We start from the raw sequence: 13789 nt of genomic DNA, 5'->3' as shown, positions 1-13789 counted from the left end.
TATATATTATATTGCAGAGTTTTTTATATAGGGGGTCCTCCTATATCTCCGACTTTCCCATCTATTGGACATCGGAGGTGCTGCAAACAGCATTCAGAGAAGAGGAGCGTGCCAAAGCCTCTCTACTCAAATCACGTGACTTGTTGCCATAGCAGTAAAATGACACTTTACAATCTGTAAAAAAAATATTAAACAAACAAGTCATCACTGTGCATCGTCCTACAGTAAACCGGAGCGATGTATGTAACAAAACAAACTTTTTTTTTGTAGGATTGCAGCTTTAATTAGTTATCAGTTAATTTTTTAACTTATCAACCTTTCTCCATAACAATGCTACCAGTAATGTGAAGACAAACCCCAAACTACACACCACAACATTTTTAAACATTTGTTAAATGCAACTCCATTTCCCCAAAGTTACAGGGAAAACAGCACACAAACTATGTTGCGATTTAATTTCAAACAGCGGCAAACTGTATTGGAAAATGTACATTTTATAAGCCATGGACATACTATGTTGCATTTATTTTATAAAGCCAGAGTATATGAACAGCTTTATTATTTCTATAGCTGAAGTAGCATTTTTACTACATAAGAGATTTGTAAAACACTAGAATAAGAAATGAGTACAGATGTCTAAAATTCAGTACTCATACCCTTGCCTAGCATAATAGTCACTTAAAATCATTCAGGGCTTTTCATCACACTAGATAGACTGAACAAAAAGAAAGGACAGTCAAGTTAAAATACACAAAAAATAAGTTGAAGACAAACCTTAGCAAACGTTTCAGTCCTTGCTCCTGAACGCATTGCAGATTTGCTTTTCTTATAAGCAACACTATGAATATCTGCAAAAAATCTAGGGAAAAATAATTTACAGACCCCCCTTCCCCTAATACTACATAAAAAAAAACAAAAAAAAAACTAGCAACACATTAGGGTTTACTGTGTCATCAAGCCAGAGAAACGTCACATTACTAACCTGCCTTAATAGATTTTTCTGTACCACAAGACAAAAAAATTCTTACCAAAGTCCACCAGAGGCTGCTGCTCCACAATCTGCTGTTTACCACCACCTTATAGAGTCTATCTACACAGCTAGGGATATGCTAGACGTCTTGATTTTATCAAATCCGCTTACAAGACTATAGTCAGGGCTGGAAACACCGCCATAAAGCACCAGGAAAGATCCCTAGAGATAAGCCTGAAAAACAAGAGCTGCAAAACCCCATGACCACTTCCCCTCCGCACAGGACCCTCACTTACAAACCTATTTGGAATGATGGGGCAAGATGCGTACGATAGGGCGATTACAATACACGCTGTGTTTCTCTTTCGCTCTGCCTTCTGGAACCATCAAGACTGGGAGTTTCTATCACAACCTATTAGTCTTCTCTTTTGTGTTCTCCAATTCTTTCAAGCCGATCTGAAACCACTCAATCTCTCCTGGGATATGTGCTACAGACACTTCATTCTCCATCCTTGTTCAGACAAACTTCACCATATGTTTTTTCCAAAGTACTGCCATCCCAAGTCGACATACAGATAAATTACCAGCTTGCACAACCACAAATAGCATCTCAACAACCAAACCTTGATTTAAGAGTTGTAAGACCTGTGAAGTTCTAAAGTCCACTTGCATAACCTTCAAGAAACCTAATCATTAGAATGTTAAAATATAGAATGCGAGGAATCCTGATGCCAGAGTAATTTCTGTCTAGTAGCATTTCTATGCCATAAACAAAGTCCTTAGTACTTGTCCTGTCCTTCCTTTCAGAGTATCTGTTCCAGTGTTTCTGCTTCTTACTTCATGCTCTTCTAAATCTTCCTTTGTACCCTAAAAAGAAAACCCTGACTCTTCTTAACTTCTATAGTAATTTACTTTTTCTTATTTAAGAACTTCTATATTCAGCTGTAAGTTTCATCTTGTTTTCGTAGCAGTACATAGTAACTATGCTCTTGAATATTTAAAATGAAGCTGTATTCTTGCTTTATATCCTTTGAATAGCTGTCTTGTAAGCCTACATAAATTATGCTGTAGATTTTCTAAACAAGGCTATGTTGTCCTCATAAAAGCCTAGATCTGTTGCTCAATGTAGTTATTCCTTTCTTCTATTTTCAGTGAAAGTTAAAAATATTACAAAAATTCAAAACCATTTGCCTAATCTTTTTAGAATTGCCATTTTATCAAACGGTCCTAACCTTCTCAATTCCTCCTACAGACTTCACGTTGTCAAGCCAATCTGTTCTAGACTTCAATTTCTTTTTCAATCTTGCATCTTCAAACTAAAACAAGTGTTCTAGCCTTCTTAATTCTCCAATCTTCTTTTTTTTTTTTTTAATGGTGTTCTAGCCTTCTCCATTATCATGTCCAATTTCAGATTACATTTGGTCTAGTTATCAGAGCACTCCTTTCCAATCTCCATTCTCCCATAGCTGGCTGTGGCTCTTTAATGCCAATTCTCAACTCTCTTCTTACCAATTTGTATCAGTTTCTATTTCTTGTCAGCTAGATATCAGGCTTCTTACTGCCATATGTGGATAACATTGCAACTGAATTTCACAAAGAAATACAATGTCTCGAAGTAATTTCATACTATAAATCTGGTATCTGCAACAGTAATCTAAACAAAATGAAATTGTTTTTTTTTTTAACCCCCTCAAATAAATTCACCCAATTCTTATTCATCTCCCAGGACTCTGCAGCTTTCATATTACTATTTAGGAAACTGAACCCTACTACATAAAAACTTGTTATCTATTTATATTCTAAAATAAAACCCCTCAACAGTACAAACCACTCCACAGCACCACAGCTAAGCCTGCCTTGCTCTTCCGTAAGTCTGAATGTAAACAACTAGGGACGTCCTTTTATAGACTAGGTGGCTTGCACAGTGATGTATTCTTCCGCCCAATTACATGTCTTCCTGAAGAAAATACAGTAATTAAGTATATCGATAAAAAAAAAAAAGTCCTGACACTATAATATGCGGTATGATTGTGTGTGAATGCAGAGTTTACAGAGGAATCAGTGGTTTATTTGTACGTTTACAATGTATTCAGTTAACTGTAATAATATTGACAAACTTCAGTAACACAATTACCTAATCGCGAGTTTGTAAATTTAGATCCGGCATTCCAGCGGAGGGATATTTCTCTCGCCACACTACCAGCTCAGGCCAGAAGGCCTTGTTGCGCAGCAAAAAGACAACTGGTGCATTGACGCTGTGCGCATGCGCTCCGGAGATGGTGTTCGTGAAGGTTCTGGCATTGGAGATTGCGTAATATGCCCTGGAATGTGGTAGATGTCTGGGACGTGCAGCAGGGCGGAGGGGTACATTGTTACTCACTTTAATCTAGAATCGCTCAATTATTGCTTTAAAGATGACTGTGTTGTAAATTACGTAAAATCCTTTTATGTATCTACCGGTTGCAATTGTTTGAGGTTCGGCAAAGTGCTTAGAATGATACACAAAGATCTAAACTAAACTAAAAAACATAGAGGTGGATGGTCTGCTACTTAGTACCACAATTTGCAAACACGATTTAGTGACTTTACATTGGACAGTAAATGATGTAAAACAAAAAAACAAAACAAAAAAATATTTTATATATATATATATATATATATATATATAAATAAAATGTAATTACTGGTTTCACAAGTATATATTACAACACGTAACAAATGCGTGTGAGGACCAAAACAAAATAAAAACATCTAATTAGATATCTACATTAACAAGCAGGCGCACCTAATAATGGCCACTGAGTGTATAGATAGATAGATATATATAGATATATATATACATACACACTCGTGCTGATAGGTGGGGAAGGGGGACAGGTGGTACAGGTATATATACCGGAGCCCTGGGCCTGCCTGTGTAGTAGTGGGGAAAGTCAACAACCTGGTGTAGTCACGCCCTTCTATGTAGCTGTTGCATGGGCCCCGAGAAGTTGTTGTACTGTGGCCCTAAATTCCTCTTGGCAGATGTAGAGTATATTTACACTTCAACATACACAAATAAAAGATGACTAGAAAGCAATAATGTAATATTCTTGGAATTTAGACTGTAAGCTCCAATGGAGCAGGGACTGATGTGAGTGAGTTCTCTGTGCAGCGCTGCTGAATTAGTGGCGCTATATAAATAGCTGATGATGATTATAATGAAAGGAGCACTAAAACTTAAAAGGGTTTGTTGGGAGGTTATTTGACTTTTCTGTTCTGGATCCAGTGTGTCTGCATTTTCTGGAAATGTCCAACAGACAAAGAATTCTGCATTGCAGGGATAAAATGAGCCAAATCCTGATGCCTGGCTGTACGCCCATTAAAGCAGACAATTCCTTTTGATGAACAGATGATTATTGTGATTTCTGCTATGTAAATGACTTCCTAAAATAACAAACATTCTTCCAGACAGAATGTATGGGCTAGAGCAGTGGTTCCCAAACTTTTGCAGTTCGCAGCACCCTTAGAGTCTCCAAATTTTTTCAAGGCACCCCTCCAAAATAATTATTGAGCAGTCCTGTTTTAGAAGTAGTGGGGTCAAAAAATTGTAATAAGTATTTAGGTCAGGACAGAAATACTTATTTAGTTGTATGCAAAAATGCCCCCTCTGCATCCAGACACTCTGCCCCCTCTGCATCCAGACACACTGCCCCCTCTGCATCCAGACACACTGCCCCCTCTGCATCCAGACACACTGCCCTCTCTCACTCTGCCCTCTGTCACGCTGTCCCCCCTCCTCTGCTCTCTCTCTCACGATGTCCCCCCTCCTCTGCCCTCTCTCACGATGTCCCACCTCCTCTGCCTCTGCCCTCTCTCACGATGTCTCATCTCATCTGCCCTCTCTCACGCTGTCCCCCTCCTCTGCCCAGCTGTCCTTCTCCTCTGCCCCGCTGTCACCCTACTCTGCCCCCCTCCTCTGCACCACTGTTCCCCTCCTCTGCCCCGCTGTCCCCCTCCTCTGCCCCACTGTCACCCTCCTCTGCACCGCTGTCCCCTTCCTCTGCCCCGCTGTCACCCTCCTCTGCACCACTGTCCCCCTCCTCTGCACCGCTGTCCCCCTCCTCTGCCCCGCTGTCATCCTCCTCTGCCCCCCTCCTCTGCACTGCTGTCCCCCTCTTCTGCCCCGCTGCCCCCCTCCTCTGCCCCGCTGTCCCCCTCCTCTGTCCCGCTGTCACCCTCCTCTGCCCCGCTGCCCCCCTTCTCTGCCCCGCTGTCACCCTCCAATGCCCCGCTGTCACCCTCCTCTGCGCCGCTGTCACCCTCTTCTGCCCCGCTGTCACCCTCCTCTGCCCTCCTCCTCTGCCACGATCCCTCTCGCTCCTCTGCCGCGCGCCAGCCATAGAATAAAAGGAAAGAACACAGAAACTTACCAATCCGTCTGTCCACCCCTCCGTCTGTCCACCCCTCCCCTTAGATTGTTCGCTCCTCTGAGCAGGGCCATCTCTCCTCCTGTTTCCACCACTTCTAACTCTGCTCTCCAGCTACCTTGCCCTCCTCCTCCAGGGCCCTCCTCCCCCCTCTGGGGGTCTCCCTGTCTCCTCCGGGATGCCGGGACCCAGCATCCACCTCTCTCCCGCAGCTGTCACTGACGTCGATATTCAGTGACAGCTGCGGGAGAGAGGAGGCTGCCGGGTCCTGGCGCCCGACGGATTGGTAAGTTTCTGTGTTCTTTCTTTTTTCTATGGCTGGCCTGCGGTACCACAATGACAGCGCCGCGGCACCCCTGGGAGCCGCGGCGCACACTTTGGGAACCGCCGGGCTAGAGGCTGGAGAGCTTTCCATCAAAATAGGAGAAGAAAATATTGTATGAAGGATATTAGGGAGGGGTGGAGGCTTAGTTCTTAGGGAAGAAAATGACTCTCCTTTCCCCAAATCACCGGCTTATACATTTTTGAAAACTGTTGAACAGAAATGTGCAAAAAATACTCTAAATTTATAAAAACTGCAATAGCTCCATAAATTGTGTGGCTGTGAATCATACAGATCCTTTTCTCCCCTTTGAATCCATCAGGATCGGCATTGCACATGGTGTGCCTAGGCACACCTTAACACACTGCCAAAGTTTCACCCCACAGCTACTTCACGAAACAGAGCTGCTGCCCGGCCATGGCATCAGCTCCTCACATCATCCAGTGCGGAACAGAAGACTGGAGCCAGCACACGGACCCTTCACACAGACAGGTGAGTTGAGTCACACGTATAAAAACAGCAGTATTTTATGTGTTTAATGGTAATGTGTATGTTTGCTTAATAGGAACTGGGAACACTACTGTGTGGCATAATAGGAACTGGGAACACTACTGTGTGGCATAACAGGAACTGGGTCCATTATTGTGTGGTATAATAGGAGCTGGGGGCACTTCTACTTGGCATAATAGGAGCTGGGGACATTACTATTTGACATAATATGAACTGGGGGTACTACTGTGGCATAATATGAACTTGGGACACTGTTGTGTGGCATCATATGAATTGGCACTACAATGACATAATATGATCTTGGGGCATTACTGTCTGGCATAATATGAACTGGGGGTACTACTGTGGCATAATAGGAACTGGGGGCAATACTGTTGCAAAATATTAACTGGGGCACTACTATGGCATTTTATGAACTGGAGGCACTACTGTGTGGCATATTATGAACTGGGGGCACTACTGTGTGGCATATTATGAACTGGGGGCACTACTGTGTGGTATATTATGAACTGGGGCACTATTTTGTGGCATAATAAGAATTGAAGACACTACTTGCCCATACATTTGAAGTAAATGGGAAGAGGTTGGAGAGTGACCCAGCTCTGGCTGAAATTATAGCCACACAAATTTTATGGTGTCCATGCCCATTCTGGTGATGTGGCATGGAAACCCCTCTCTAGAAATCCTGTGTTTGCCCCTGATAGGGTAGGACAAACACCAGCTTTTTGTCAAAATGCTTAACTTTCTCTTGCACAGCCATTTGGAGGACACTGCTGACCATGGGGTATAGAGGGCGCTGTGCTGGGAGTAAGGCACTAAATTCTAAAATCCTTGACTGGCCTACGCCCTCACCTCTATGCCCTCAGAACAGATGACAATCAGTTTTTAATAAGTGTATACGGAGTAGGGCACATTTTAAATTAGTTTCTTTTATTTTCATTTTACTTTAGTAAAATAGTGTTCACGGAAGCGGGGAGGGTGCTTTCCGGGCTCCCTTGCCGCCTCCCTCTCTCCACCACTGCTCCCAGCAAAGGGTCACCCGGAAGCTGAACCAGGGCAGCGAGGACTGCACCGGGATCTACGCCATGAAGCCACAGTTTTTCCCAAGCACGGTAGGGATATGGCTACTGGCAGTCTGCACGCCCCATCTACTGAGGTGTGGCAGACAGCCTTGAAGGTAGCAGGGGATAGAAGCCTGGTGGGGGCTGTAGCTAGTCTAGCTCGCAGGGTCTGTGGAAGTACAGGCAGAGCCGCCATATTGAGAGAGGCAGAGAGGAGGAGGTTTTGTTAGCCCTAGCCAAAATTGTGGTAAGTTGGGCCAAAGCCTAATATGCAGATAACAGAACAGGTATTATGGTGGTACAAGTATCAGGGCACTGGGTGGGGGAAGGCACTGGCCAAATTGTTTACAGTGGTTATGGCCCATGGGCTATAGAAGGCCTGTAGGACTACTACTATGAATGGCACAGCCGCTTATACCGCACATAGGTGGCTGCCTCAAGTACTACTTGATGTGGCTGCATCATTCACTGGTAAAATATTGGTCCTGAAGGACTCCTGTAGAATATAAGAGGCCTATAGGACGAATATTGCATCAGTGAAAAATGTGGTTGCAGAGGCTGCTTCCAGCTACTCCACTAGAAACTACTGGGGAGCCTGGAGCTGGCCCAGAACAGACCACCACTGCTCCAGGCAGACCCAATAGGCTACCAGCCTACTGGGAAAAGTCCCTGTAAGGTCTATGGCCAATCTGTCCCTGAGTGTTATTGTACTGCTCATCATCCCCTGTCAAATAGAAACCAGAAGGGAATGAGGAGCAGAGTCAGCTGTGTATGTAATTGCTGGCAAGATAATTCCAACTGAAGATGGATTTACAACCAGTCCATTTGACCCTATTCCCTCCCAACTACTCCGCTCCCTCTCCTCCACTGCATGCCCACCTCTAACTCACCTCATCAACCCGTCTCTCTCCAAGGGCACATTTCCATCCTCCTTTAAACATGTGCTCATCTCACCTATTCTAAAGAAACCATCCTCATCTCTCGATCCAGCCTCTCACTCCAACTACCGCCCTATTTCTCTCTTCCCCTTTGCCTCCAAACTACTTGAGCAATTAGTGTACAACTCCTGTCTCACTTTCTCTCCCCTCATTCCATTCTCGACTCTCTGCAATCAGGCTTCCGCCCTCAACATTCCACTGAAGCTGCTCTCACAAAAGTGATCAATGATCTACTTACTGCAAAATCTAATTGTAATTTCTCCATTCTCCTAGACCTCTCTGCTGCTTTTGATACTGTTGATCACCCTCATCTCCTACACACCCTTCACTCCATTGGCCTTCGTGACAGGGCCGTCTCTTCCATTGGGCACAATGGGCAGGTGCCCGTGGCCCCTGCGGGCAAGAGGGCCCGTCCGAGGCAGCGCTGTAAAAAAAAATCCTGAAAAAAAAAAAAAAAAGAAATTACTTACCTTGCGGTCACATCAGTGGCGATCCGGCTCCCTCCCTGGTCCCCTCTTCCATGCTGTGCTCACAGTGAATGCTGGGCGTGATGTCACACACAGCATTCACTGCGAGAACAGCACGGAATAGCACAGAAGAGACTCAGCGACGTGGAAAAAAGAAGAGAAGGGGATCAGACTTAAGGTAAGTAAAGGCGGGCCCTATATATATATATATATATATATATATATATGTAAAAAACATATACACACTATATATATATATATATATATATATATATATATATATATATATTTTTAGGGGCCCGATGCACTGCTTTGCTAGGGGGCCCATAAAGTAGTTAAGGTGGCCCTGCTTTGTGACACAGTCCATTCCTGGTTCACTTCCTACCTAACGAACCGCTCCTTTAGTGCAGGGGCTGATCTAGTAAATTGCTATACCTGGGGCGATTTAGGCCCCGCAGTCTTTCTGACACCTAAGGCTGCTGGCGGCTGCACACTATGTGCAGGTCCGCTCGGCAGTGACAGTGTGCTGCACGGCTGCTCTGATTGTGTTTAAAACACAATCAGAGCAGCCAGGCAGCACACTGTCACTGCCGAATGGACCTGCACATACCGTGCAGCCGTCGGCAGCAAGTCCCTGCTAGGGGGGGCGATTGCCCCCCCCCCTGGATCCGCCACTGCTTTAGTGGACCGTTCAATTGTTGCCGTTTCCCGCAGCGTTAAAAGTATTACTTTTATTACGGCAATAAGACGGATTTCAGCTGCGAACTCAAATCCAGCGTGAAAGGTACCATAATAACGGTACGCGTACTATTACCGTAATAGTGCGCACGCCGCGTTACTTTTACATGTAACGCCAAGAATTGAATATGCCCCTAAGAGTCTAGTCAATTAGCCTTGAGGTTCCGTTGCAATCTCGCGGCTATGTTTATGAGCGCATTACAGGCAATTATGGTAATGATGACGTAGCTTAGGTGTGAGCATAAGTAAGGGAAGATCCTTACCTACATCATCAGGCAGAAACATAGCTGTGATATTACTACAGAACCATGCAGCTAATTGAATCAAACCCTTACTGCTCAAAATGTCCTGGTTTAGAAAAAAAAAACCTGCTCTTTGACTAGTTTAGATCTAGGATAGATATACAAAGTAGAAACTAATGCACTGATCTATATTGAATATTAGCATAATTAGATGAACTGGTTTTCAAGTTATTCATAGTTATATAATTGCAACTTTGTTATTAAATCTCATCAGAAAAACAAATGATTCATATCCTGTATATCCATTTCCTATTATTAGAGGTGCCGTCACAATGTTTATGTTTCATGAGTCTTAAATAGTTTCATATAACGTGCATTAATGTATTCACATGTCACATGGATTGCAGGGTTCATATATTTGTCATAGAGAAACATCACATATTGTTTACATACTGTATTATTATGATGACGCAGTCTCTATAAAACGTGCGCAGTAAGTTGCTGAAACATCGCCCTAAACCAGAGACAGCCGGTCTGAACTGGCTGCCCGACCGGATCTATAGCTTACCACCGATTACACTTTAGTATCATTGCGCTACCACTGCGCCATTTTATACTGCACATGAATCACAGATACAAAATGTCCGCTGGTAACAAAGTAATGTTAGGAGTGAATTAGCTATTTATTTATGATGTCGGGAAAATCTCGTAATGACGCCATAAATATACATATTAACGACTATACTCTGTATTCATACGACCACGCATCGGTTTTTATAATTGTTCCAGTTTTAATTTAGTCACATACTGTGGCTTGGTTACATTTATACACTGATAAACATCTCTAGTATCGTGACGAAACGTTTTTGCGGAGGAAAGTTATTTTACAGAAAGATTCCACATAAGTATAATAAACGCGGATACATTATTTTTTTTAGATAACATTGTTTTTGTGTTTTATTTCTAGTTACAATGTACTGCTCATTTCCTGTAACTCATCCAGCTACATTCATTGGAATGGCTGTTACTATTAATGAAATTATTTTCTTACAGTACTATTTTCTACAAGAAACGCCCTCCACAAACCGCATTTGTGCTGCAGCGGAAGGATACATTGATGAAAGCACCAATCACTATCTTCGTCACAATCCGAGACTACAAGTAAACGCTGCTCAGTAACAACAGCTCAGTCTCGACGTAGAAACTGCAGGAAGAAGACATCATCGGTGAAGACGGCTATAATCATCATATTCAGTAGCGCCACTGTAATGCTTTGTCTCCTCTGTACGTACATGTATCTGCTGTTTTATATGCTCCAGTTCCAAGACTCTGTCGTACGTGTAAGGTATTTCTCATTTGTTCAGACTGGTGTTAGTGATTCATAAATATACCATTTGATCGGTTATTAGTACAGGTTACTATTGTGCCTTTAGGGAACGCGATGTAGCCCTGTGATCGCTACATCTTGTAACTAATAGATACATATTGCAAATGTGACGGCGCCTTGTACTTTATATATTGTACTTATGATTCGGCGCCTGATGTACAGTATTACTGTGTATAGTCTGATAGTATTGTGATACAGCACTTGTTACATATTGTGTAATACATTAGTTACATATTGTAATGCAAGTTTACTTGACGTCATTTATTACAAACTGGAAATGTAGCGCACGATAAGGGGCTATATAATTTGCAGCTGATGGGTATTAGGACAACGCTATACATGTAATCACAAGATCCACGGTTTATTGTACCATATACCGTGTATATTAAGGTTAGTGAAAGCAGCCTATTGTTAAAGATGGCCGCCAGCCGCAGTGGAGGGGGTGGAGCTAATGTCTCCTGTGGGATTAGTCATTTGGGGCAGGACTAGCGTCTGCTGTCCGTCACAGCTATTGCTATGGTTACCACATTAATACCCGCCCACACATAAAGATGGCCACGCCTTTCGTTGGCGTTAATGCATCGTGACGACTTTGTTCGCCCATGTTTATTATTTTTTGTGCAGCAGTTAAATCAGTTTGTGTATAACTAAATGGTATGTTTATGAATATTTAAATAAACTGTAATAATGGAGTTGTAAAACAGCTGATACATGTAATTTGTTTGCTCAGACGTTTTATCGCAGCATATTGTGATACAGCATCTATTGCTCTACACTCTTATACGAATGGACTTTATTGTTGGATATTTCATAAAACTGAAGAGTTATGACAAAGAAGACGTCACTACACCGCAGTCCTGAGGAAAACTTCATGGCTATGTGCATTTTAATGTAATGTGTAGCAGGCGGGGGGAGTGTTTTAAGCTGCTTGTTTTATGGTTATACTTGATCAATATTACATAAATTGCGATGTTTTTTTACACTATTTAATCCACCTTAAATATTACTTGATGTGACTTAGTTTTGAGTACTTTTCCTTGTAGCAGGTGTGAAACCCTATTGTAGTATCTGACAGGCTTAATTAATAACATTGCAGCTATTAGTTTTGCCTTTGTAAATGTGATTTAATTCACTGGTTTGAACCTAAGTAAAGTGTTATGAGTGGAATTTAACATCACACTTGTGAATTTTTTAGCATGATTATTTTTCTTCTGTTTCTGTAGGTACATTGATAGGTTCCTGTATTCATGATCTTTACCCATTAATACCCCTAAACACCAGGCGCCACAAGTGAAACCGTGTATGCAGGTCTCTTGTAACCATGCAGGTGTCTTGTATGTTTACTCTTTACCAGTTCATAGCTTCTCAACACATCTGGGAAGAAACTGCACCCTTAGGTGGCCTGTTCACAGCCCTTGGGTGAGCAGAAAAGCCGTCCAAACATTTAGACTGTCGAAATAGCCAAGCGTCCTTTATCTGGTAAGCATACTTTCATATGGAGTATCGCCTCCTGTAGCCAACTTGTGCAGGAACACCTATGTGAGTTAGCGCGCCACTAGCAAACCTTTTCTCTGCACATATATTAAATATTTAAAACTTCTAATTTTACTCTAGTACTGTATCAGGCTATGCAGGTGTCTGAAACGTATTGTTGACAGACTTAGCATTGTGCATACCATACAAATATGTTCTTTCTAATGGAGTCTTAACTATTTTTCAATGTTTACTCCATTTATTAAGCACTTAACCTACTACCTTATTTTACTGTCATAAAACCACAGGTTTGGCAAGTTAAATGAAGCCAAACTGATTTCAAATATCCATCCTATCAAATAGCAGAACCAGAGAAGTAGTCTTAATATTGAAATTATTTTCCGACGACTAAATTGTTACGTTACTGTAACTTTTAATGCCCTGTTCCATAACAAGTTTGGATTTTTTTTTTTACATTTCTTCCTAGGTAGTTGTCTTTAAGCTGTTTCTGTTGGCTCAGATGATTCTTCAGAAAATTATTTGATAAAATATGTTCAAGTAAGGTCTTTTCATGTGGTATATTTGTCATTGTAACAGATCTGTATTGTGTCCTTTGCCATGCTCAAACACTTGTGAAATACTTAATTTGTTTTCATTAAATTTGTAAAGATAAATGTCTTGTTTCAATGTCTCTTTGTTAAAGGTGGGGTGCAAACTGCCAGTGATATTTTTCAGGCAGGAGTGAAGTGAGCTGAACAAGGTGTAGTTCATATTGCTACCATCTGCCAGTCCTGTCCCAGAGTGTTCCTGCAAATGCTAAGTACACTGTGTTATGGTTCAACTTGGTAAACCCTCTTTAATTAACACACTGTCCTAAACACTGGTTTTATGGATAGGCTTGTTATTCCAAACTGCAATCTGGCAGATACAAATCCTCAAGTGGAAGACAACGGTTTCCCGTCTGAAAAGTGCTTGGTTTTCCTTGGACAGGTTACTCGTCCTCAGTGAGTCAGGTTACTCGTTATCAACGAAGGAGGTGGGAAGTGAACAGCTACTGTTACAGATAAGTCTATTAAAAGGTCAAAAATTCTGCATGTTTTACATGTCACAATCGCCAGACTAAGTGACAATTCTCCATGGTTTATACTGCTGTCAAAATGTGCATCTGTTTACATGCACCCATCAGACAGTTCCAGATTTCTGCAGTCTTGCATATAAGAGATTAAAGGAACTGTAGCCTGAATATTATTATTGTAAATGTGACTAGCACGT

General features: G+C 42.2%; 1 long non-coding RNA gene across 2 annotated transcripts; it reads left to right on the top strand.

The window, feature by feature from the left end:
• The first annotated feature begins 3226 nt into the window (after positions 1-3226).
• Positions 3227-13191, top strand: LOC142103678 (uncharacterized). Of its 2 annotated transcripts, XR_012679418.1 has the most exons (3): positions 3227-3334; positions 6024-6193; positions 10711-13191. It is a non-coding gene; the product is annotated as an uncharacterized LOC142103678 (long non-coding RNA). The 2 variants fall into 2 exon arrangements; XR_012679417.1 differs by lacking the exon at positions 3227-3334 and having other exon boundaries at positions 5969-6193.
• The last annotated feature ends 598 nt before the right edge of the window (positions 13192-13789 follow it).

This window comes from Mixophyes fleayi, chromosome 10, assembly GCF_038048845.1.
Source record: "Mixophyes fleayi isolate aMixFle1 chromosome 10, aMixFle1.hap1, whole genome shotgun sequence".
In the NCBI taxonomy this organism is placed as follows: Eukaryota; Metazoa; Chordata; class Amphibia; order Anura; family Limnodynastidae; genus Mixophyes; species Mixophyes fleayi.
This window is presented reverse-complemented; position numbering and strand designations above follow the sequence as displayed.